General features: G+C 37.0%; 1 protein-coding gene and 1 long non-coding RNA gene across 2 annotated transcripts in view; one reads left to right on the top strand and one right to left on the bottom strand.

The window, feature by feature from the left end:
- Nucleotides 1-24,322, bottom strand: part of PRKN (parkin RBR E3 ubiquitin protein ligase) — a 682,953-nt gene that overhangs the window by 225,477 nt on the left and 433,154 nt on the right. The window lies entirely within an intron of this gene.
- On the top strand, nucleotides 15,310-20,775 carry LOC119698579. The gene is made up of 2 exons (XR_005256182.1): nucleotides 15,310-16,120; nucleotides 20,674-20,775. It is a non-coding gene; the product is annotated as an uncharacterized LOC119698579 (long non-coding RNA).

The raw sequence follows: 24,322 nt of genomic DNA, 5'->3' as shown, positions 1-24,322 counted from the left end.
CAGTTCTACATCTGCTCACTTTAATGTCAAAGTCCATCAATCACAAACACAAACAAAATTTAGACACTTTATGGGCTTTAATTTAAGCCTACATGATTTCTCATGAATGATGTCAGCCTTTGTGCTATACCTAGATTCTATACCTGATCTCAACAGCAGGAACCATAACTGTTTTAAAAATATTTGTAATTAGATGATTTCATTACATACTAATCTTCCTTTTGTCAAAATAACTGCCACAAAGCATTACTTTGTTGTTTTGATACTACTGGTCCAGATATTTGATAGATAGCAGAGGTGCAGCCAAGGTGTCAGTACTTAGCAGCACAGACATCAGGTGCCAGGACAACAGAGTGCCAAAGATACTGGCAAGCTCAGTTTTGAAATATGGGCCTGATTTGCGGAAAGGGATAGCAGCAAGCCAAAATGCATTGGTAATACATTCTTTCAAACAAATACTTCATCCAATACTGAAATTGCAAGCATTAAGCATCAGGAATGAGTCTGTTCTGCAAATGAAGGAATGCTGTTAATTTTGTGAACTTTCTGAAAAAGAACTTAAAGGTCCTGGACACAGAAAGCAAACCACTGAGAAAGAAATTGCTCAACAGCAGGTTCAACTAAACTCAGAGTCACATATGATGGTATCTTGATATTCTTGGCAATAAGTAGAACCTTTGTTCCATCAAACAAACAAATATAAAAATTACTGAAAGGCATTTGAAGACATGCTACAGTGAAACTTAATTAAACCCCATATCAATGACTGAAATGACAGATATACCCAAAGACAGAATGCTGTTCTTAAAACTGATGGCCTTAATAATGATGTCCTTAAAAAAAAAATCAGAAGTGAATGGTGATTAAGTCTCAAGGTTAGTTGGCTTCTTTTCTCCTGAATTTAAAGCTTCTCTTGAAAGTGAATATAAGCTGCATGCTCCCTGAATATTATGCTTCTTGGTGTCCCTGATGAAGGTGACAACATTCATGCCAAATAAGATGGTCAATTAACAATCAGCAGCATTTTTCAGAATATTTTTATCAGAGAACTATAGGGGAAAAAAAGAGTACCAAATACAAATTGCTGACATTCACGCTAGCATGCAATTTCATGCTAGCAACATGGTAATTATTAACTGTGGAGAACTTCTGCAACAAATCTGGAGTGTAAAACCCACCACAGCCAAGAGGACAGTAAGTATATGATGTTCCCTGACAGACTCTAGTGCACCAGACTACTAAAAACTATTTCTGAAGTAGTATATTTTTCACACAATTTTCATGGCTTTTGAAAAGGCTTTTTTTCCCAAAGGGCTTACATTCTTGTCCTGGTTTTGGAATGGTATTCCCCAATTTAATACTCCCACTAAAAAGTCCATGAGCAACAATATTAATAACAATAGTATATAAGAGAGACAGTGATCCACCTACAAAAATTCTCAACATGGACATTGAGCCAATGAACAATGTCTGAAAATGCCCCACATTTTTAGGATCTGAAACCATGCCCTTCTTCTTGGAAGCCAGAGAGTCCCTTTCTCCTCACCCCTGGCACAATTTGAGGTGGTACAGAGTAACCTCAGAGTTCTTGACAAAGCTAGGAAGCATTCCCATTGTAATATGTCAACATGGAAACAAAGCAAGGAAATGTGAAGATAAAGCAAGGATCATGCTAAAATGCAGGAAAATAAGTGGCTTGTTTCACAAGCAAACAGTAAAGATGTAAACTTTAATAAGGCATTAGATTTAGTGTGCAAACATAAGGCAGTGGATATACAGGGACAAAAGAGGAGGTAAGAATAAACAGGAAGATCTGTTTGGGAGGATGCAGAAGTTCACACGAAGTAGAGTTCAACAGTGCAGATGTAGGAGGCTGGGACTCAAAGTCTGACAGCAAGATCTGATGTTTCAGAACAACAGTATGCTGACACCAGATTGATATTGTTTGACTGCACCTGCACACATATGATAAAGTCTAAATGGCTCTACCTTGTGCTACATGGCCTTAAAAATATCTAGGACACTGTCTGGAAGCACATCTCAATTGCATTCTAATGTATCGGCTGACTCAAATATCCTGCCCTGCGGCCTCAGAAGCATTATATGCTGTAAGAGTTGTCAAAAGGTATGGTTTTACATAAGAAAATATCTTGACTTGGTTTATAGAAAGGCTTGCTTCTTCTAGCGCTGCATTCGTCATTATTACATGGCATCTAGGACAGGCATGCTCCTGAGGATGGAGAAATCAGTGAGTAAATACACTGCCACAGCTGCAAGTTTTCTCACTAAACCTCAGTCCAGTGAAATCACAGAACAGGACCTGCTTGTGACAGTCAGTTTAGACCCCTTGGTTGCAAATGCAGAGCACTGTGGTCAGGATTGTTCCATGACCCAGTTTCTTTAAGAAAACCTGACAAATTCCACCTGGGTGCACAGAAGGTAGGATTCACAGAAATGCCAGTGGCCTTTCAGAAGAGAAGGCAGATGTTGTTCAGATTAAAAGGCTGATACAGAAAAATCTGATGACATAAATATGGTCTTCATGAGGAGATAACTTTCTGAACTCTGAGTACAGGCTAAAAGATGAGAGGTGCTTTTTGACTCAGTCTTTGAGAAGACTGGTTTATATTACAGCTTCTCTGATAAGGTGAACTCTCTACTTTTAAGAAAATTGGGATCTGGAAAGACTGTATTCAGGTCAAGATACACCATGTTCACTTTGGTGTACTTTGCTTAGTACTTTCAAAATTATGTCTTTATTTTCAAGAGAAACAAATTTTCTCTAAATCAAATTAATTAGAAGTTTGTGCAATGGACTCCTTTCTGTAATTTTAGAAATAGTTATTCCCTCCCTTTCAAAAGTAAATAATACATATTTCTTTTCAGCCTTCTCATTCAAACTAAAAAAATCCAAATTTTTGCAATAACTCCTACACAATGTTTATGGATCCCAAACTCTTCCACGGGTGTTGAAAAGGCATAGGAAAAAGCTTGTGTTCCTTCCTTAGATAAGCATGTGCTATCTGGCAGTTGAGAAAAATTACCTAATCTTTTGTCATCAGAGAATCCTTCAGAAAAGATTAATGTTGCAATAGCAGGACATTTTCTCTTCTGTTGTTTTGGCTGGTACTAAATTTGCAGCAAGAGGAAGGAGCTGTAGGCACATAAGGACATGTGGACAGGGAGAAATGTCCATCTGCTATTGACATAGCCAATTAACAAGCTGAACACACTTTGAGAACCTTTGTTTATTTATCCTCGATGTACTTGTGCTCTTCCCATAAATTCATCAGAACATTCACAAAAGAATTTTAATGAAGACTGTAACAATTTTATCCAAAATAGAAAAATATCAAAAACTCAAAAAGCATTTCCCTTAAGGAAAGCAAAAAATTCTTAACATGGCTGCAAGAAATGATCATATCAGCTCTCTACAAAGTTCAAATGCTAATTTTGGATCCATATGCCACCTGTGCAATTTCTCTCTGATATCTCAGAAACAATCATACTACTAAAAATTGCGGTTGTGGCTACAGTCTAAATCCACTCCAACCCCAAAGGGTTGGAATGGATACCAAGTTTAGTAAACCACATTTTAAGCACAGCAAACACAAAAATAGTGTTACTCAATCTGTAGCTGATGCTTGAGGGTCTCTGGAGCCTGCTCCTAGTGCCTTGTGTACCTGGGAGATTGCCTCCTTACACATGCCAGGACTTGTGTTTATGATAGTGCTTCAAGTCAGTAGAGATTAATGGCATCAAAATTTTGGCAGAAAACAGAAATGAAATTCTGTTCCAAATCAATTTACAGCAGCACTAAAAGTCATTTCAAACCTGATTCAAGAAGGGCTGGCAATGTCTATTCCAAAGAGGTTCATTCTGTTCTGCAGCAAGAATAAACAAAATGCTATAGTAGCTTGTGGAGGCTCTATACCAAACTGGCTGGCAACAACTATTTTGGGATCCAACAGAATTTTTCTCTATCTTAAGGTAAGATGCGCATAGAAATATTTGAATCATCCGGAAAACAAAGCCATGCCTTACTGTACAATGGAAAATCAGACTGGAAAAGCAGCTAAAGCAGATTGATACTACATTGTTCAGAGAAGCCCACTTTAAGCTTTTGTTGCATTTTAAAACTATATTAGTTTAATTCCCAAAGGCACACATTTGGAAGGCAACTAAAATCTCTTGTGATATTTCTCATTCTTAGAGAAATTTAGGAACTACTTGAGAAAGCAGTGACCATGACAGTAACAATCACAGTCTGTGACACCTTTCCATAAGCTGGTTATCTCACATCTGGGGACATGGTTTAGGTATCCCCAGTGGCAGCAGTGTGCATCATCTATCAGCAAAAAAAAAAAAAAAGTGAGAACAACACACACGACGAAAAACATGAAAAGCAGGAAAACTTGTCACATATATTAAAAAAAAATATTTTCAGTTCCAGTTTGGGATTTATGCCTGCAGAGCACTGGTTTGTACTCTGGATTCAATCTGTGCTGGACAGAACTTAGTGCTCCAAGTCAGCGAAGGATGCTCAGCATCAGAGCACTTCATAAAAGGACAGGTCCCTACATATATAAGTTTCCAAATTTTGCTGTGAAACCAAGGGGGTTACCCCTTGCTCTCCAGGGAAAGGCCTACTGAACAGATATGGAGTGGGAGATTAAATGTGCTGGCTTTCATCATAAATCTGTCAGAGTTTTAATAACTAAAGATCATATAGCATCATCGACCACAAAGCTAGGGAGAGGCCTGAATTTGATCTTTAGAATTTGCTCAAATCTCAGTTGAAGGGTAGGATCATTGGCTTTATAATAAGACATCTGAAATGTCCTGGTTCCTCCTCTCTTTCCTCTTTAGCCTTGAACAGACACATTGATGCACATACACGTCCTGAACAGGTCTATTCCAAAAACTATTCATTACAGAAGCACTGATACTGTGCAGCATATCTGAACAAAGATAAAAAACACTACAGACTGAGAAAAGCCCACATTTTGATGCTCACTTTACTGAGGTCTGTATCAATGTGTTAGTAACACCATATTATAAAAATAGAGTGAGAGACCACAAAAGCAGAATATTACCGTTGTGTGATTTTTTTGTAACATTTAATGCACAATTTTCAATATTATTTTACTTAATATGAACCCATACTTAGTAGCAATAAAGAAAGAGAATAAAGGAGAGTGCACTAGCGCATGTACTCCTAACAGAGCGGCTGAAGCAAACAGTGAAGGGACCAAACCTAGAGAGAAATAATCCCATACATACCATACTATAATGTTACTAAATGGGACTCTCAAACACAGTCATAAATAAACCGCATTTCTTTCCAGTTTGAAAAAATAGACTGGTATTCTTTCCTAAATGGAGCATTTCAATGACTGTTCTTTGTTCAGCCCTTCATGGAACAGTGTGGTGTGTAAAATCTGTCTAAAAAAGCAGTCCCTCTCTCTCCTTTTGTCTTTCTGCTACCATGGATATGACATCATTTTTGCCAACCGTTGCTAAGTCATGAACAGAAGGAGCATTTCCTTTTCTCACATAGAGGGCAGGGTATGAGCCAGAGCTTCCAAGAGACACAATGTTCTCTTTATGCAGCCAGGGAAAACAGTAAGAGAGGGCTGCCGATGGTCTGGGAAATGGCGGGCAGCCATCGCGCACACAAAGCTCACAGCAGTGCCTGGCCAGACTCAGTTCCCACTAAATTGGTGGCCTATTTTCTCATTTCAAAGAAGGGAAAGGGAGGGAGAGAGGGGAGCAAAGAAAAAAGCCCTATCTCTTTGCCACTCAAGCCTTGCTGAGGTAACCAGTGGTCCATTGCCCTTGCCAATGAGAGCTGCACCCACTGTTGGAGAACAGGAGAGGGAGCTCTCATGGTGCATCCAGGGGCTGCTTCTCCTAAGGCCATTTCTAACCTGCTGCACCTGTGAAGTGTTTGTTCCCAAGTTATGGCTGGAGAAAACAGAAGTTTCCAAAATGAAAAATATATTTGATCCAAAAAGGATCTAGAACTCAATTATAGTCAAATAAGGAACCGCTATAAGAAATATATTTTCTGGATGCTTTCAGACTTAAATGCAGGTCCTGAAGTCCTAAGTTTTTTCCTAGCCGGTAAAACTACTGTCACCATCCATGCAAATATCATTCAATGATTTTCAGTACATGAGCTCTGGTTATTTCAAACACTTGCATAGTGAAAGTGATGCAGATTGCAGTGCTCCAGTTTACTAAGTTTAACACATAACGCATTTTGACAATTGAAAAAAGTTCTTCATATTTATTTTTCAGAAAATCAATCAATGAAGCCTATTTTCTGCAACACTTAGGAAAATCTTACAACAGAAAGCATAGCTAACTTTCTTCCAGGTCTGAAAATTTTCCTAGGTCACATTGTGTGACTTAGAGTGAGGAAAGGCAAATCTTCACATTTTCTTTAACAGAACAGATGATTTTTTTTTTTATTGGAGCTATTCATCACTTCCTAATTTAACTTACAAAAGACAGACTACAGCTACTTTTGCTTTGCTCTGTCCTAGACAAAAAAATAGAATTTCCTGCATCTCAGATAACGGCACCAACCAGGGAAATCAATTGTCTTTTGCTTTTTGAAGAATCTGGGTGCAAAGAAAAAAGGATGACATTTGTAAAAGAAAGTGGGAAGGGAGGAGGAGAAGAAGAAAAAAGTTGCTGCTTCCATAAGACAGAGGATATATTTAGGTTCAATCTAAAGTACTACTTTTCCAGTCCAGGATATCTAAGGTTTCCATAGGCTGCCATCTTCCCTTGGGATAAAAAGTTACTTGAGCTAAGTTACCTTAGGAATAGGTAAAGATTTGAAATAAATGTTCCCATTTTATCATAATTCCTAATTTGTGCAAGAAAAGAAGAAAACACAAATACACATTGATTCAAACACTGCTTCCAACTGGCTGCTCCTGTAAAAAAACACCAGAAGGGGACACTAAATGAAAGATTTTTACACTTACAAACATGTAAAGTTGCTCTTAACATGGGTAATGATAGCAAGCTCATACATTAAGAAGCAAAGCCTCTCCAAAGTGAAGCTCCTCTTCCATACTTCCAATATCTGTGGCCTTCCTACAGAAATAACTTTAAATAAATGAATTTCTTCAACACTGGCAGCTATGTGACACAGGCATGTTTCTCTGACTCAGGGAAAAGTTGATATGTGGTTCCATACTGTATAAGTTTGAAGACACAGTGTGTTTGCATTTCTGAACAGAAATGTGTGTGTTAAGTTCTGGGAAGAAGTTTTATGTGTCAACTTTTCCAAACAACTGTCATCAATCCATTAAAAATTGAGTCAAGTAATTTGACAGGATGGGATTAGCATATAGGATTACCCTGTGGCATAAGAGACTTAAATTCTAGCTCCTGTTCACACTTAGATACAGCACCATAAATAAGCAGTGAGCTTCTGTCAGTCATCAAGGCAGGGCTTGATCCTGCCCTCAAATATTACAGCAGGTGTCTTTTAAAATCAGCTACTCTAGTAGGACTGCATCTGACATTGCAAGACACTGAGTGATGTGTGCTGGCTTTCAGAGTACATAAAATAACCCTTCTCCAACAAGCCTTTCTGCAAAAAACAACAACAACAACAACAAAAAAAAAGAGATGAGAGGTGAATATAGGCATACAGGGCCCCCATCCTCAGGGAAAGGAGGAAAAAAAGGCAGCAGAATAGACATATAAATTCCCAGAGTTCAAGTGAATCACAGCATCAGAAACAAGGAATTTATATTAAGCCTTTTAGAACACTTTGGAATCAACTGATGGCATTTGTTTTGCGTTCACTCGCGCCTGAATGCCCAGGAAGGAAATGAAGTGAATGTGCAATGTGGAGCTTGCAGGATATGTTGCTTGATAGGGTGCTGGCATCAGCAGGGTTCATTTTCTTCTCAGACCCCAGAGCTGCACAAGTGTATTATTGTGTGCTTTTGTGCAACACCAGGGAAACTGGAACAATTCCACAAACTATATGGATGAAAAGATGGAATGCATCATCCCACAAAAATGCACTCTTTTTTCCTCCTTCCCTCCCAAGAGATTGCTTAAAAAGCGGAAAACGTGATCTCCTTTGTAAATCTTCCTCAGTTCTCTATTTTGTGTTTGCACTGAATTTCCTTTAAGCAAACATAAAGTTGGAACTCAAATATTACAGTAATGTAGGGAAACTCTTCTTGCTGTGAGAGTTTTCAGCGCTGTATATTCATGTTCTATTACACAGGCAAACACAATGCCTTAGAGTTTTGCGGAAGAGTTTTAACTCAGTCTAGCTTTCTGTTGTATTGGCATTCATGTGTTAAAAAACTTAAATTTTGTGTTCCCCTCCTCCTCAATAGACTAGGGCAAAATCAGATTTACATGAATCAACACAAAAACCAGTGTATTAGCAGGGAAAATATCTAAATCAAATAATTCATCTTTGAGAGTAACTTCTCATCAAAATTCACAACCCTGGAAGTCTATTTGCATTAATTATTTAGGACAGTTTACTAAGGAGAATATTAATAACATGTCTGCTTCTTTTTTACCAGATGAACAACTTTTTCTTAATTAGCTACAGAATAACTAGCATCATCAGGACAGAAACGTACCACCAGGGGAAAGAATGCTACTACTGTAATGAAACATTAAAAGAGATAATGAACCTAGTCAATAAATAATCATGGGGGTTTTTGTCAACAAAAAGTATTATTTTTCATATTTGATGAGGCTTAAGCTTATGGACTCTTTGAGAAATTGCCATAAGCCATTAAAAAAAAGTTTCATAATGGACATAGACCAAACTGGTTTAAAAATGGATTTAAAAGAATGGAAACAGGAATTGGGCTGCTTCCTCTATATTTCAACTGACATATATGGTGGCAGTGTAAAAAATGAGCAGAAAGGGTTTGATGTATTTGCAGCATAATTATACCGCATTCATGGAATAGAAAAAGTTAAAGCTAATGAATCTTTTCAAGTGAATTAAATGGGCTCTATTAAATACTCAATCATTTTCTAAAATGAGTACATTGCAATATCTGGAACACCTCAAAAGTGTTAGCGACTTTCAAAAGGAAAAGGGGAAAACTGACTAGCTCTGTGCAGAAGTCTATACTCACTGAGAGTACTAATAACTTCAATAGTTCTATCAACAAGCAAAAAAATATGAACAATTTTACAATAAATGTAGAAAATTTGATCTTTAGACTCTTCAGTGTGGCAAAAACGTATCCTTATATCCATGTTAAAAACTTCCAGTCAGTCATTTTAAAGAACCATTAACCCCTAGGGTTAGGTGCTGGATAATTCAAAGATGAAAAATCATAAAAAAATAAATGAATTATAAAGAATTGTTTGAGGCTTTTAAATACAGCAGTAACCTTTTATATACAGCAGTAATTTCAAGAAGCTTTGTATGTAGAAAGTGTTTCAGTATTCATCTAGACATTTAAAAAGTAATTTGAATATAAAAGCAGTGAATTGTGTCTCCCTTACCAGACCTTTCTGGGACAGTGACCAATCTCCCCAAATTAAACAAGATAGAACAAGATTTGTTATATATATGTGGCCTAGAAGATTTTTTTTTCCACACAGATTTCCTTCTCTTCTATTAAGCCATGTTGAAGTGGCTCTAACTGGCTCCATTTCTTATGCCAAATAAACTAAGTTTCAGACATCCATTCATGTCCCTTCCAAACAGCAGGGGCTGCTGTGTAGTCAGCTACTTTGCCTAAAGGGTAAATAAAAGGAAATGGAAATCACCTAGACAATAAATAAATTAAATCTTGTAGTATGCCCCATGTATTAGAAAGGGCTGAGAATAATGAGACATCTCATCAGTGTAAGAGTAAAAGGAAAAGTCATATTAATATCAAATCCTCTTGGAAATGATCCATTATAGATAGCCTGCTACAGAATTTTTAGAAGAAGCTCCTCCACTATTACTTCTTGGACATTTTTCATTACTGCATACTGCAAGGAATACCTGAATGACAGAATTTATGAGTTATGATGGCACAGATTTAGAACTGTGGATGGTACCACACATGTCCGTCTTATCCCCTAGCAAAGTCAGACTTACCAAAAGATGACAAAACCCACACTAGCCTGTATTTTCCGAACCTAAAACTGCATTTCCACTCAAAAAGCAAAGTTTTGCTTTCAAAGAAACCCTCAAACATATATCAATAGGGAGGCATTTACCCCATAAAACAGGCAAAATTTTAAATCTAGAGAATGATGGGTGTTTTCCAGGAAAAAGAATTGTGCAGCAAATAAAAATTACTTAGCTTCTCATACAGGTCAAACATAATGTGGACCAACAAATCTACATTACTTACTCATTTTTCCATTCAAGAACCTTTCTATTTCCTAGCCTTAAACAGAAGTGGAGAAGCAAGAGTTTATTAGGTAAACATGACCATACCTCAACTGAGAGACAAAAGAGAGTTTGGAAATCCAATTTCCAAAACAGTGCAGTTTAGTTATCCTGAACAGCTCTCCCAATTGAGTGTTAAATTTTCCAATTATTGTGGCTTTTGTTTCCAAAAATTTTTAATGATGACGAACTTTTTAATTTTCTTTCTTCATTATTCACAATTCTGGTGGACTGCTTATCCTTTCTTTAAACAATTATGTCCATATAAAACCCTACACTCATTCTGTTTGATTATGAGTGCAAAAGCAGTTATCTTAAACTCAGTTAAGTAAGGAAATACTTATACCTCAGATGTTGTATGGCTGCTGCTGGTGATGCTAAGAAGTCATGTAGTACCTGGGCTGTCTTTAATATATTTATCAGAAGGACTGGATTGGATTCTAAAAAAATAGACATTCACAATACTTTTAAACCATAACTTTAGACAGAACTATTTGGCATTAGTTTCCCTTTACAAAATCTCTGTTGACAAGTCTGTATAATGTGACATGTGGAAAACAAAATACAGCTGCAGGTTACAACCTGGAGGAAAAAAAATGAATATGAGGAGAAATATTATTTCTGGTAGAAAATTATTATTTGGTTTAACTTAAGGATCAATTCAAAAGACTCTCTCTCTACTGTTAAAGAACATGTCACAAATGTAATGCAAACTAGAACATGTAAACAGATCAGCCTTCTTTCTCTGGCTTATACTAGCACCATATACCATTGTGATTAAATTGTTATTGCCCTTCTGAAATGGAAGAAGATACATTAGCCAATTCATTGTTGATAAAAAAAGAAAAATCACTGGAACTAATCTGGTCAAACTAGAGATAACTTGCACTTGTTTCCTTTAAGTTACAGAAGTAACCTCATATAAACTTATGCACCATAAAACTAAATTAAGTGCTTTCATCCCAGAACCATGAGTTACATTTCTGTAGAAATATTGATTGGATCACATTTCTATTGTGCAAACTCAACAAGTTGCTGTTTGAAATCCATGGATGGTGCAGTCTTTGCGCAGAAATGAAAGGGAAGCTTTTCTGTAACTAATGGACCCAAACATATAGGTGAAGTAAGGTCAAAAGGGTGACCTCAATAGACTGCAACAGTATCAAGAGCTCATCTGGAGAACTCTACTTACCAGTGAACACATGACCCATGTAGTGGTGTCCAAAATGGCAGAAAGTAGCCATTTTTGTAATTTATTCGTATTAGCTATGTACAAATTTATATAGACACAACATACGTGGTGGGAAAAAAGTATGAAAATGTATGTGTGTATAAATGAGTGCAGATCCTAGATAAGGATCCTATAAATATGTGCACTCCTAGATAAAGAAAACAAACTTTTTCTGGTCTGCTGATACTGGCCACCTCCTGATGGCCTCTGGTTTATTTAGGAGTTATGTTTGTACAGAACTGGAAACTTCCATCCATTTTTCTCTGAGTTAAATATCTACCAGTAACCTATAAGCTGATCCCTGGTCACAGCTGAGACCTCCAGGCTGTGAGGAGATATTTTATCTTTAAGGAGTGACCTAAGTCCTCTGGCTGCAGTGAACCCAATGGGTGATCTAATAGCTGCAACAGATTCTAGTGCTCAAGTGGAAAATTCTGCACATCAGTGGAAAAAAACTCTGAACCAAAACAAAACCAGAAACAAAGAAACCCCACAAGCCAACAAAACCCACTGAAATCCACAAGTAAAATCCTATTTGTAATGACATTAAAAATCAGTTTATTCAATAGATCTCATTTTCCCTTGGGATGCCACATGACTGATTTATGTGCTAATTTTACTGAAAACATGGTCTGGCTTGTTTTCATAGATAAGGGACTGATTTGTCACAAATAAATGGTGGTTTTAGCTTACTGCAATACCCACTCTTCAATATCTAAACATGATGCAGAGTTTGAAATGAAGTTCCAGTTCCATGCCTTCCTTCTCAAAGGTTGTTCTAACTCTTTACTGCAACCTGAATCCTCTTCTTGATTTAGTATGTGATATAACATATACACCCACAGGAACAATACTTCACCCTTGTGCTCTGAGAATTGCGAGTCTCTGAAAGCAGGACTCTTATCAGAAGACCTAATAGGGAGTCTAATTCTGCAGACAAGAATAATGTGGAGTGGGGATATGGAGAAGGAAGAGGTGGTACTGAATCCTTTTAGTTGCTTTACTGATGCTATAAGCTCTTCAATTTAATAAATTCATCTACTTTTCACACCCAGTTTACATGGCTAGGTAAACATCTTGTTTTGGCATTTTGACAGAATCATACAAAGCAAGGACCTTTAAGAAAATAAAATCCTAAAGACCTCCACAGTGTTGTACTGAGATTTACAATGTCTTTTCCCTTTTAATTAAAACCCATAAATAAGGAACCAAAGTGTGGCATGGATTTATATGCAGGTATCCCAATTGATTTCAGTGGGGTTTGCTTTGAAAAATCAATGGTGTGACACACCAAAAAGATAGAGATTAATTTTTTCCTACTTTAAAAAACAAAAATGCATTAATTATGAAAAATTGCAAATTAGTTTTTAACATTCATTTTCTTGGATTATGGCATGTACTACTTAGAAGTCAAATAAAAATACACCCAGAGAAAATGGGTTCTATGTCTTACTTTGCAAAAGTAAAATGGTATGTAAAAGACAAGCAGTAGAAGAACAAGATAAGAACAAAGGTAGTGAAGGCATCAAGACATTAAGTAGATAAAAGCATCACTAATGCATTAAGCAAGTAAAATAGGAGTTCATATAGAAAATCATACATATCAAAGAAAAATACTTAAAAATATAAAACCAAAACCAGAATGAACTTTGCAAAGTTCATTTGTTTATTGTTAGCTATGAAAAAACCTCAAGTAATATAAAACCTCAAGTAATATATTCATGACAACAAACTGCCAAACTTTCCACTTGGTCAGTTATCAGAAGTTCAAAGCTAAGCTTCTGGTGTATTTTCTGCTATAGCACAGGGGCAGAATTATTATGAACTTGGAAACAAATCCTGTACCACAAATATTGAAAGCTATGACAATTGAGTTCATCTGATGGAGGCTGATATAGTATACCAGAATGTTTAGCCTCAGAATCCAAGAGGAACAGCAACAACAAATATTAAAAAGAAATAATAATTATACAAAACTACAGCAGCTACTTCACCCTTTCCTTTTTTTTTGGTCTCTTTTAATCATATAAGGAAATGCTAAATTATTCTAGATTGTAAAAAATAGGACATATAGTAGATAGTCTTCCAAAAAAGTACTTCATTTTTTTGTTTTCAAATCTAAACGAAAAACATTGCACCAAATTCAGCTATGACCCATATTTCAATGTTTTAATACCTGAATTCCTTGAATACTTTAAGGGGTTCTCAATACCTGTTTCACTTAGAGATGTTCTGCTGAGCCACACAAAAAGGTGGCTTGTTAGTGCTAGGTGGGTATGTTTGGTGATGATCTAACCTAATCATTTGGCAGTAACAGAGGGGAACAACCTAACTTATTTATTCACTCTTTTTGATCCAACAAATCAATGTTCAGACCTTTCAAAGGGTATGAAGATTTTTAAACTGGATAACATTATTGCTTACCTCAACTGAGATTTGGGGAAAGATTCTTTGATTTTTTTTAAAAAACACTTCTATTTCTTCAGCTTATTGAAAGAAACAAAATGCAGGATTCTCTCATCAAGAAAAACAAAAGACATTAAGTGCTATCTATATAATTTTTTTTTATATCTATATAATATTTTTTAAAGCCACCCAAATTCTAAATGCTTCTAAAAACTGCATTCTATGTAAGTTACATAAAATATGCCTGAATTTGTTATGGCAATTCTATTTTATAACAAAAGGAAATAATAGAAGAATCTACCTAGGCAGAACTGATGAAACACCATCCTGTTGAGGATCTTAATAAAATGTAGAATCATTTATGCAAAATTTTCTTGTAATTATTATATGTTAGTGTTATCAGCATACTCTTTCGGGAAAAGATACAATGTCCCCAGAATGTACATCTTATGATCACCTGTTAATGTGATCTCTCTCCTTTTCCTAGTTTTTATAAGCCATAAATTGAACTTGCCAAAAGTATTGCATATGGTTGGTTGCCACAATTTAATTTCACAATATCAGGAACAAAAATGAATCAACTCAACTTATCTCTAATGGTCAATCCTTCACTGATGTAAGAATCATGGGTATAGATTATAATGCTGCCTTGGAAATATCTACTTAATAGCATCAAATTGGTTTTAAAATGACAGATTTCATTCCAGTATCAATGGTACAATACAAATGATAGCATTATAAACTTGGTATTTCTATACAAAAAAAGTTTCCATAACTTTAATGAAGATCACAGTCACTGGATACCCATGTTCTTCATTCTAGCAGAGGAAATGCATACATTCATACTTCAGACACGGGGGTGGGGGAATGGTTAATAAAAAGGGAAGGCCGTGTTGCATATTGCTGAAGATCTCCATTTTAGCACACATACAAAACCAGCAAAATCCTACCTACATTTTTTCCCTTTCCTTTGTGCTCTAACATCGTCATCATGGTTTTCACTAAGTCCACTTAATCTTCAGGAGAACAAATGTCACCTGTGAGTCCCTTGGCTTCGCTTCATTATGCTTTGTATAGCTTTTTGCATAATACAGCCAAGAAGCAGGTTTTTTCTGGTAGCCACATACAATTGTGATAGAAATGGTATGTTACAAGCAGCACTAATGTATAGCAATAACGGAATTTAAAAAAAAAGAGCAGGGGAAAAAAAAAAAAAGCAAATGTGGCATTTTCCTCCTGAAGTTTAAATGAATAAGCTCTGAAAAAAAAGTAATGATGGAGCAAAGAAATACCGTGAGTCAACTCTGTTTTAATGTAGAAAACAAAAAAGGAGGAAGAATAAATCAGTCAGAGCCTGCATTCCATTGATATTTCTAAGCTGTACTGAGGACTACTTTGCTCAAGATTGTGCCCAGCAGACAAAGACCCAAGTTAAGGGCAGAGCAAAGACAAACTGGCCAAAGGGAACTCCAGGAGGTACTGTGCCTCACTGCTTCTGTTTTACAGACTCAGGGGCAACCCTTTATTCAAGCTATTCAAAAAGCATTAACTCAGAGTCTCACCACTTCGTTTGAAAACTGTGACATCTTCTTAGAAGTGCAAATTCACAAAAAAAAATCTTCCTTTTGGTGTAAGTTGAACAGTGATTTCATTGAGTAACTGCCAATTTTTCTACTACACATTGTTAAAAGTAACAAAGAAGTATGAGGAGGAAAGGAGAAAAGAAAAGAGTTCATTGAGCTCAGCAAATTGTACAAAGCTGGGTCTAGAGAGTAGTTCATTTAGCCCTTGCAAAAACATTGGATTGCCTCCAAAGCGGAGACTCTACAGACTTTCTTCATAGCAGAGTGTCAATACATCCAGGGAGGTTTGCCTTCCCTGGGAAGAAATGGGCATTTGTCTACCCATTCTGCAGCCGATGAAGAACTACTGTTCAGGCTTGTGACTGAGCTGGCATGGGTTATATGCATGGGCTGCCCAGGACCACCATAACTAGAATGGATCCATGAAAGGGATCAACAGCGTGTGTCTATTCACCAGCACCCTCTCACCCCACCCGCAGCTTTAAGAAATGACAGGTACGTAATCTCTGTTTGCTGTTAAACAGAACTATGAGAAAATGAGGAAATTTCAAAGTTTGGTCCCAGAGAAATAAGAATTCACACAGAAGGCAAATTCCTTCTGTGTGCATAATGCATATACTCACTTTTGCTATGCCAAGAAACACTGCTTTGTTATTACTTCTGGAAATTTTAATTCTATCTCATAGGAGAAAAAAGCTGCACACATATAAAAAAAGCATGTATCTTCAGCTAAGATTTTTTGGAGGTTCAGAGAATATCTATATCATGCACACCTAGAATTGGATTTATCTTCCAGATTTGTTTGGAGAAAAATAAAGTAGTTAGCATTTAATGGGAATGGTTTATCTCCAAAGACCACAAATTAAAAAATTAAAAATTAACAAAGAAGCAAAGGGAAAAAAACCCCATCTGATCTAGAAGAACTTATTCAGCAATACAGCAACAGTGACTGTGTCCTTGCTTTGGGCTGTGCAAATATACAAAAGCTTGTCAAAATCCTATCCCATGAAAACATGTAAATTCTGCTTCCTTTGCTACTGGCATCACTAAATCTGAGTTTTACCCACACTGTGTGGCAGACAGTAAATTTTCTTTTGTTCAGGAAGAAACAGAAGCCACAGCCCATTCCCTAAGAATAGTGATTTGTATGGACATTATTCAAGCATTTGGCACCATAGAGGGATTCATTGGTGATGTATTTTCTCTCTGACAGCATTTTGTACTACTTCTCTGAGAATGTACTGAGAAGTTTTACATGGTGATTGTCTATTTTCATGGCAAAACTACGTGTGGTTCTCCATGTGCACACACCTACTCACTTATGTACTTGCTTTTCTCTTAGACATACCAAGGAGAAAATATAGTCACTTTTCAAAGCTGTACAAACAACGAGAAATCACATGAGTATAGATTATTACAGTTTTATGCTTGTTATAATGCATTCTATTTGGAAACTTTGCCACATAAATGAAACTAAATTCTTAACTTGGTAATAGATAGAAGACCGTTAAGGAAAGACTGTATTTACTAGGGTTCATAGGTCACATTCAAAGAAACAGCTAGTTTTATTTTAATCAAATCTAACTTCATAATCTTGGCTGCAAAACAACAGAATTAACTGGCAGAATAGGGGCAATTTATGATATTTTAGGGAAGCATCATGCTCTGATTTGAAAATGCACAGAGGTTCATTGGACTCAATTTTACATTTAATTAAGGTGACTTCCAGATTGGACTTTTAAATTTAATAATCATCTAAACAAATGACTTTTTATTTTGTGCTAAAGTTCTTAATTTCAGTAATCTACTCTGAAGCCTAAAGCCACTCACACTGATATAGCAAAAAATTGTTTAATCAAAGGTTACATATGATGATAAATTGGAATGGCATTTATTCTTCTGCTCTTTTAATGCAAGAAAAATAAGTGACCTTCTAATCAACCTGTCCAATGACTTCTTCAGACCTCTCCTTATTTCACAGGATATTACAGTTAAACAAAAATTACAATTTCACAGAAAGCAGAAAACAGCCATGAAAAAAACCCTGAGATTTTAAGCCTAAAAGGGTATGGCAAACAGCCATAACACGTAGTAATTATCTTATCGACAGTAAAGCAATAAATTGTAGTCATTACTCTACTGGAAGTTAACTAATGAAACAGGTTGGTACCTATGATGGGACACGCAGATTTGGAGAGCAATATGTCTTTCTGTCCAACACAGAGATACACTTGACAATGTGGAAAGGGCAGCATGGAAAGAAAACCAATTTTGAGCACAATGGGAAGAAATGCACCTACCCTCATCAGGCCCCTCACATGCCCACTCTCTCTTGTTGGTCTTTCTTGGGCTGCTGCTTCTACCCTGGTGTCAGAATAACTGGGTGTGTCTGAGACCACTCCAAAGGGGTGGAGGATCCCCTAGGAAGCGTCAAAGTGAGGGTGCCAGAAGGATTGCCCAAAGGCTGAGGGGACAGGGAGGAGTGACATGTGCCTTTGGGATCAAAGCTGTTTTCTACACCGCAGTGTACTTCATGAATGATGAAGTAATTTTCTTGCATAGATGACACTGTCATAAATCTATAGAAATACCATTGGCCTGACACCAACTGAAAAGGGGTGAAGAATCAGAATAATTAGTAAGGACAGTAAATAGTATTTAGACCCTACAGTGCCAGTGTGAGTAGCATGTGCAGTGTACACAGGGCCTTCATAGCTGCATAAGATGTGGGATCTTTAACTGAAAGGAAAAACAAAGGGAAGGTGAGACTGAAGTGAAATAAAGACATCCAGAATCAAGGAAACATCTCAACAGCTCTCTCCACTATTCTCTGTCATCAAAGACATGTCTGTAGAAGAGTATCAAAGTGTACTCACCACGCATTTTAACTAACACAGGATTTTTCATCTGCAACGACTTGGTAAAAATTCCAAGGAAAGAAAAGTGAATTTATCCAAACACTGCAGTCTTAAAGGAATGGGGCAAGTTAAGACATCTCTCCTAGTAGTAATATAAAAATCTGCTGTTGCAATACATTGATGTGCTAGGAATTTAATTTTTTCTAAAATGCCCTGCATCTTTAAGTGACCACAGCTACAAATCATTTGCCTTAAAAGTTTCCTGAGAATTGTCTCAGTTTATGAACCTCTATGAATTTCTTCATTGCTGCCAAATATTAATTGAAACAATTAACTGTGAAGAACGCGTGGGTGCAAAAATATTAGTACCACATAATTCTTTCTACTTAAGAGGTCCTTGCTGGATTATTGCAGAAATGCTCTGGAGTTCTAATTACCTATGGAAGTCCCACAAGGTTACTGCAGAACATGGTAATTAGACAGTTGTAATATAAGGTGTTAGCGGGGGATTGAGGATTTGTGCTAAGAAGCATGGTGCTTTCATGGCTATTTACTTTGCAGAGTTCCAGAATTTAATGGAATTTGGTGGAAATCTCCAATGACAAATGTAGTTAAAAGGTGGGAGAAATATCTTAACAGGGATTCAACAGATGGTGAGGGTAGACTAGTTCTACTACACCATGATCTTTATATGAATAAAATTTACTCAAGTGTTAAGATTTTTATAGACTTTTTAAAAACCCTGATCAAATATTCAATGGAAAATACTTTCAGTTTTGTACACAAAATGTTTCATTCAAACAAGAGGCCATTTGACTATTTCTTTGTCACTGGTAAACAAAAAAAAAAAAAAGAGGCCATTTTCTGAGGCTCACAGTATACAATATAATGATGTGGTTGATGTCGTGTGCAGAAGCCTTTGATTTCCTAGCTCAAAGGACATGGTCCCCAGTGACAAAGTGGTGTTAAAGCAAAAGCTCAGGACAAGGTTCAAGCTTGGCACTCCCGCAAGGCACTTGAACTATTCTGCTGTGACATCCCACTCAGTAGAAGCAATTCAGTATTACTAGTTTTGAACTACATCTGAATGTATGGATAAAATAGAGATAGAAGGCTATTCAAAAAATACAGAGGAGAATGTAATTTAATTATATTAAGATAAAGCGTAAATTTGGAATACATGAAATTGAATTAAGTAGCAGTGCAAAAAATTAAGACTGATAAGTAGGAGAGAAAAATGTGTTCCCAAGTGTTTCTGCTCTATAGGGCTCAGGCACTGGAAACATGACTTTGTAGGTCTGCAGCCATTCACATACCCCGCTAATGAGGGAGAAGGGGAGTGAGAAAACTTGACACAAAGCTCTAGCCTGTTTCCATCTTTACAGTTCTATGAAATGGATGTACAACTGTACAGATGGAAATTACTGGACAAAGTGGAAAGTAGTGGAGAATCCATCTCTAAATAGCTTCTTCACATTTTACATGACAGTTATTTTACCTAATTTGCTCATGATGGCTAACATTCAATCAAAAAACCCAGTCTCCCACAATGCTACAGAAACAATCTTCCACAAGACTGTCTGTATAAAGGTGAAATTCACCTTTCTTAGATAAGCATACGCCAAGGTTAGATTGCCTTCATTATAAGAATGATAATATTGTCATTTAATCTTCTTTATTGTCTCCTGTCAGTAAAATACTTATCTCAGCTTTGTAAGTCAGGCTGAATAATAAAAAGTTTACATAATTCTGAAGAATATCTAATACTTAATTTTGTAATTTAAACCCCCCCACATTTCTGTGTATTTAAAAACCATATATTCTATAGCTATTGTTTCACTTAAGCAAATAACAACAGAGATGCACAAGCATCACAAGCTTTTTCTATCACACATACAAATTCATATAAAAGCCAAAACATATAAGAACACTCTGGATAAAACTTTCCCTAGCATTTTTCACTTTTTTTTTTTTAAATCACAGCAATATTTCTTGTTACTCTGATTCTGAGTACATGACCTCTTTTGATTTGTGACAACAAAATAACAATTGCTACTTGCATTTGTTCATGATGGTGACTCAACATTTGTGGAAGTTAAATCCTGGCTCCTAAGATCCTGACCTAATTAAAGCAAGTTTATCCTGTCATTTTTAACTCCATGTTAATCAAGAGCTTGCTACCATCTGCAGGTTTTTCTATTGGGATTGCTGTGGGGCTGCCAAGATATGAAGATCCTGTGTGTCTGTTTTTCCATGGATTGAGAAGAGATTATTCTCCTCGACAGAATGTAAAAAAAAAAAAAAAAAAAAAAAAAAAAAAAAAAAAAGTGGGGGGAGGAAGAGGGGAAGAGGAGAGAGAGAGAGAAATTCACCCTCAATGACTGTTTCCATTCAGAAAAGCCAAGGTCTTTCCAAACATTAAGGAGTTAAAAGCAAAAGCAAAGATGGAAGAAAATGCTGGGTTGACATTTTTTACCAGAGGACTTATTCTGAAAAGCTGATCTTTTCATTTGTTATAAAAGAATGGCCAAAGGACCAAAGGAATAAGAAGCCAGAAGGAATGATGAAACTGCATGAAAGCTGGAACCAGGCTGAAACCTCGTGTCCTCTAATACAACAGAAGGATGAGATGGTTAGAAGTTTAATGCCAATAATCAACCTTCCCTGGCCCAGTCAGCAATTTCAGTAAAGTAGGGTTTTTCTCCTCTCCAGGGACTAAATATCTCACTTTATGAAGGTTAGAAAATGCTAACATGTTCAGTGAAAGTCACTCCTTTCATGCACTCAAAATGTGCATGTAAAAGTTTCACAATCTTTTAGAGTATCCACCTCTTAATGGGAGAGACAGCACAATGTATCAGTGTATCTGTCTTTTTTTCACAGCTTTCCAATGGATGATGGGAAGTTTTGTTTATTGACTTATTGCAGTATGTGAAATGTAAACTGATTTTCTCATTATTTAGATGCATCCAAAGCTTTCACATTCTGGGTACTGACAAGATGTAACTGGCTAGCAGTCTTACTAAGTAACACATTTACACCTTGGGGAAATATCTTTTCATGGTACATACTGGAAGTGCTAATTGACTTTTATTTCCTAATAACTGTTGAAACTAATAAGTTTGGAAAAGCTGGTGATTTCAAAGAACTGTAAATTAGACATTAAGACGTCTTTCAGAGTGTCAAGCCTATATGTGAAAATCTTAAAAAAGTAATTTTTAAGCTCTTGTCTTCTGAAATGAATTAATGAAGTCATCAATAAGTCAATCATAACTGTCCTAATGCAGGATGTGGAGAATCTAGTAACATCATATGTGTAATTACTACTACTTTAAGTCATCAGGAAAGTAATGCAATTGCCTTTTCCTGCATCAGCAGAATGGCACTATGGAAAAAATATCAGAGCTGCAGCTAAGACATTTAGGACATTTGACATTATGCCTCAGGAGCTGGACCTTTTAAAAATTATCTGACAGTCTCTTCCCTCACCTTCCCATACCACACATTCACACAGTTTTTTTAACACACTGATTGATTATGCACAGAAGTACAAATTAAAACAATCACAAATCCTGAAAAAATGAGCAGATGGACAGAAGAAAGGTGCCTGGTAAGTATCAAAGGGAAAGATGAATATAAGAATTCATAATATATTACACGGCAGAGAATCCACCAAGACAACTGACCGTAAAATGATTCTTTTTTTAGTGAGTGCTAGTGTGTTTGCCAGATATCACAACCAATTGACCAGGTATCACACAAATTCCTGGGAAACCACTCTATGATTTCCAGCAATTGAGAGAAATCACTGCAATGCCAAGCCTGCCTAATGTAGAGTCAAAACGGATTCCTTCTTCAAAAGTTCACAGAAAAACAGACTATGCTGAGTTGGAAGGGACACACAAGGGTGATCAAGTCAAACTCCTTACCCTGCACAGAACCATCCCCAAGAGTCACACCATTTACCCAAGAGCATTGTGCAAACGCTTCTTGAACTCTGGCTGGCTGGTGCTGAGACCACTTCCCTGGGGAGCCTGTTCCAGTGCCCGACCACCCTCTGGGTGAAGAACCTTCTCCTAAACCTAAACCACCCCTGACACAAATTCAGGCCATTCCCTAGGGTGCTGTCACTGGTACCACAGAGAAGAGATCAGTACCTGTCCCTCCCCTTCCTCTCATGAGGAAGCTGGAACTGCAGCAAGGTCTCCCCTCAGTCTCATGTTCAACTTGGTATTGACTAGGATCCCCAGGTCCCTTTCTGTGGCACTGCTGTCCAACATCTTATTCCCCAGCCAGTCCATACATCCAGGGTTGTCCCATCCCAGGTACAGAATCTGACACTTTCCCTTGTTGAAATTCATACGGTTGGTGATTGCCCAGCTCTCTGATTTGCCAAGACTTCTCTGCAGGGCCTCCCTGCCTTTGAGGGAATCAACAGCTCCTCCCAGTTTTGTATCCTCTGTGAACTTGCTCTGTATCCCTTCCAGTCCTGTGTCCAAGTCATTTATGAAGATACTGAAGAGCACAGGGCCGAGAATGGAGCTCTGTGGAACCCCCCTAGTGACAGGTCCCCAGTCTGATGCCACCCCATTGACTGTAACCCTTTGTGCCCGGCCCATGAGCCAGTTGCTCACCTATCCCATAATGTGTTTATCCAGCTGTGACCTGGACATTTGGTCCAGAAAGATCCTGTGAGAGACAAATATCAAAAGCTTTACTGAAATCCAAAAAGATTACATAACTGGCTTCCCTTGATCAGCTAGGTGGGATACCTTGTCAGAAAAGGAAACCAAGTTTAATAAGCAGGACTTCCCTATTTTTGCCTCAGATGTGATAAAAGGCTTTTTGGTTTGGTGTTTTTTTTTGGTTTTTTTTTTTTTTTTTTTTTTTTTTTTTTTAAGGCATTAGAAAGAGAACAATGAAATTTAGGAATGGGAATTAAAATAACAGAGAAAAAAACAAAGAGAACATAAGACTCCCTTACTGTACCCCATCCTTCCAAAGAAAACCCAACCAAACCCTGAAATGTAAATATGCCGGTATCTGTGCCAAGAAACAGTGTAGGGAACTTTAATGTCACACAAGGCCATTGAAAATGGTCACATCAGGAAATATGATTGGGACCATCATATGATCATATGACCAGGCTGACCGTATTAAACTGGGCTGCATTTCATTCACTCCATAGGTTCTGACTCATTCAAAGGACTTCAGCACTGACAAAGCTGCCAACTGTCTCCTCATTCAGAGATTCTGATAAGAGTGGAAGTGGTAGATGATAAAAGCAGGGAAGAAGCATAACAAGACCAAAGAACAGAGTAAAATGTAAAGCTGGCCAATAGAGTTAAAGAAAGTGGAAGGAAAGCAAATTAGGCACTTCTTAATGCCAAAGCAATAAAACAGTGAGAATCTGGAAAAGAAGAGAGAAAAGAAAATTGGTGAAGTTCAATCAGGAATGGAAAGGAAATGACCCAGTAAGAATAAAATGAGGCAGAGAGCACAGATAAAGAAAGTTACGTGGGAGGGAATTAAAGAGTGGAAAAAGTGTCCATGCACTGAGGACATCAGGAGATCTCAGCTGACTTAAAGTTAACAGTAAAAACACAAAGGAGTGGGAGAGAGAAAATGAGGGGAACAATTAGATGTTAAAACTGAAGAATTGAAAGAACACCTGCCATTTAAATATTCCAGTAAACTTGAGAGGAAATACTGCAACAGAGCAAGCTGAATTGGCAAGATCTGAATGTGCACAGAAAGGATGCCAAGTAGTGAGACCAAGGGATTCCAGGATGTGTGTACAATGGCATGATGGTATGACTTGTAAAATGATCTACTTACT

Source organism: Motacilla alba, chromosome 3 (assembly GCF_015832195.1).
Source record: "Motacilla alba alba isolate MOTALB_02 chromosome 3, Motacilla_alba_V1.0_pri, whole genome shotgun sequence".
NCBI classification, from domain to species: Eukaryota; Metazoa; Chordata; class Aves; order Passeriformes; family Motacillidae; genus Motacilla; species Motacilla alba.
The sequence above is the reverse complement of the archived record's forward strand: the minus strand, read 5'-3'. Positions and strand labels throughout refer to the sequence as shown.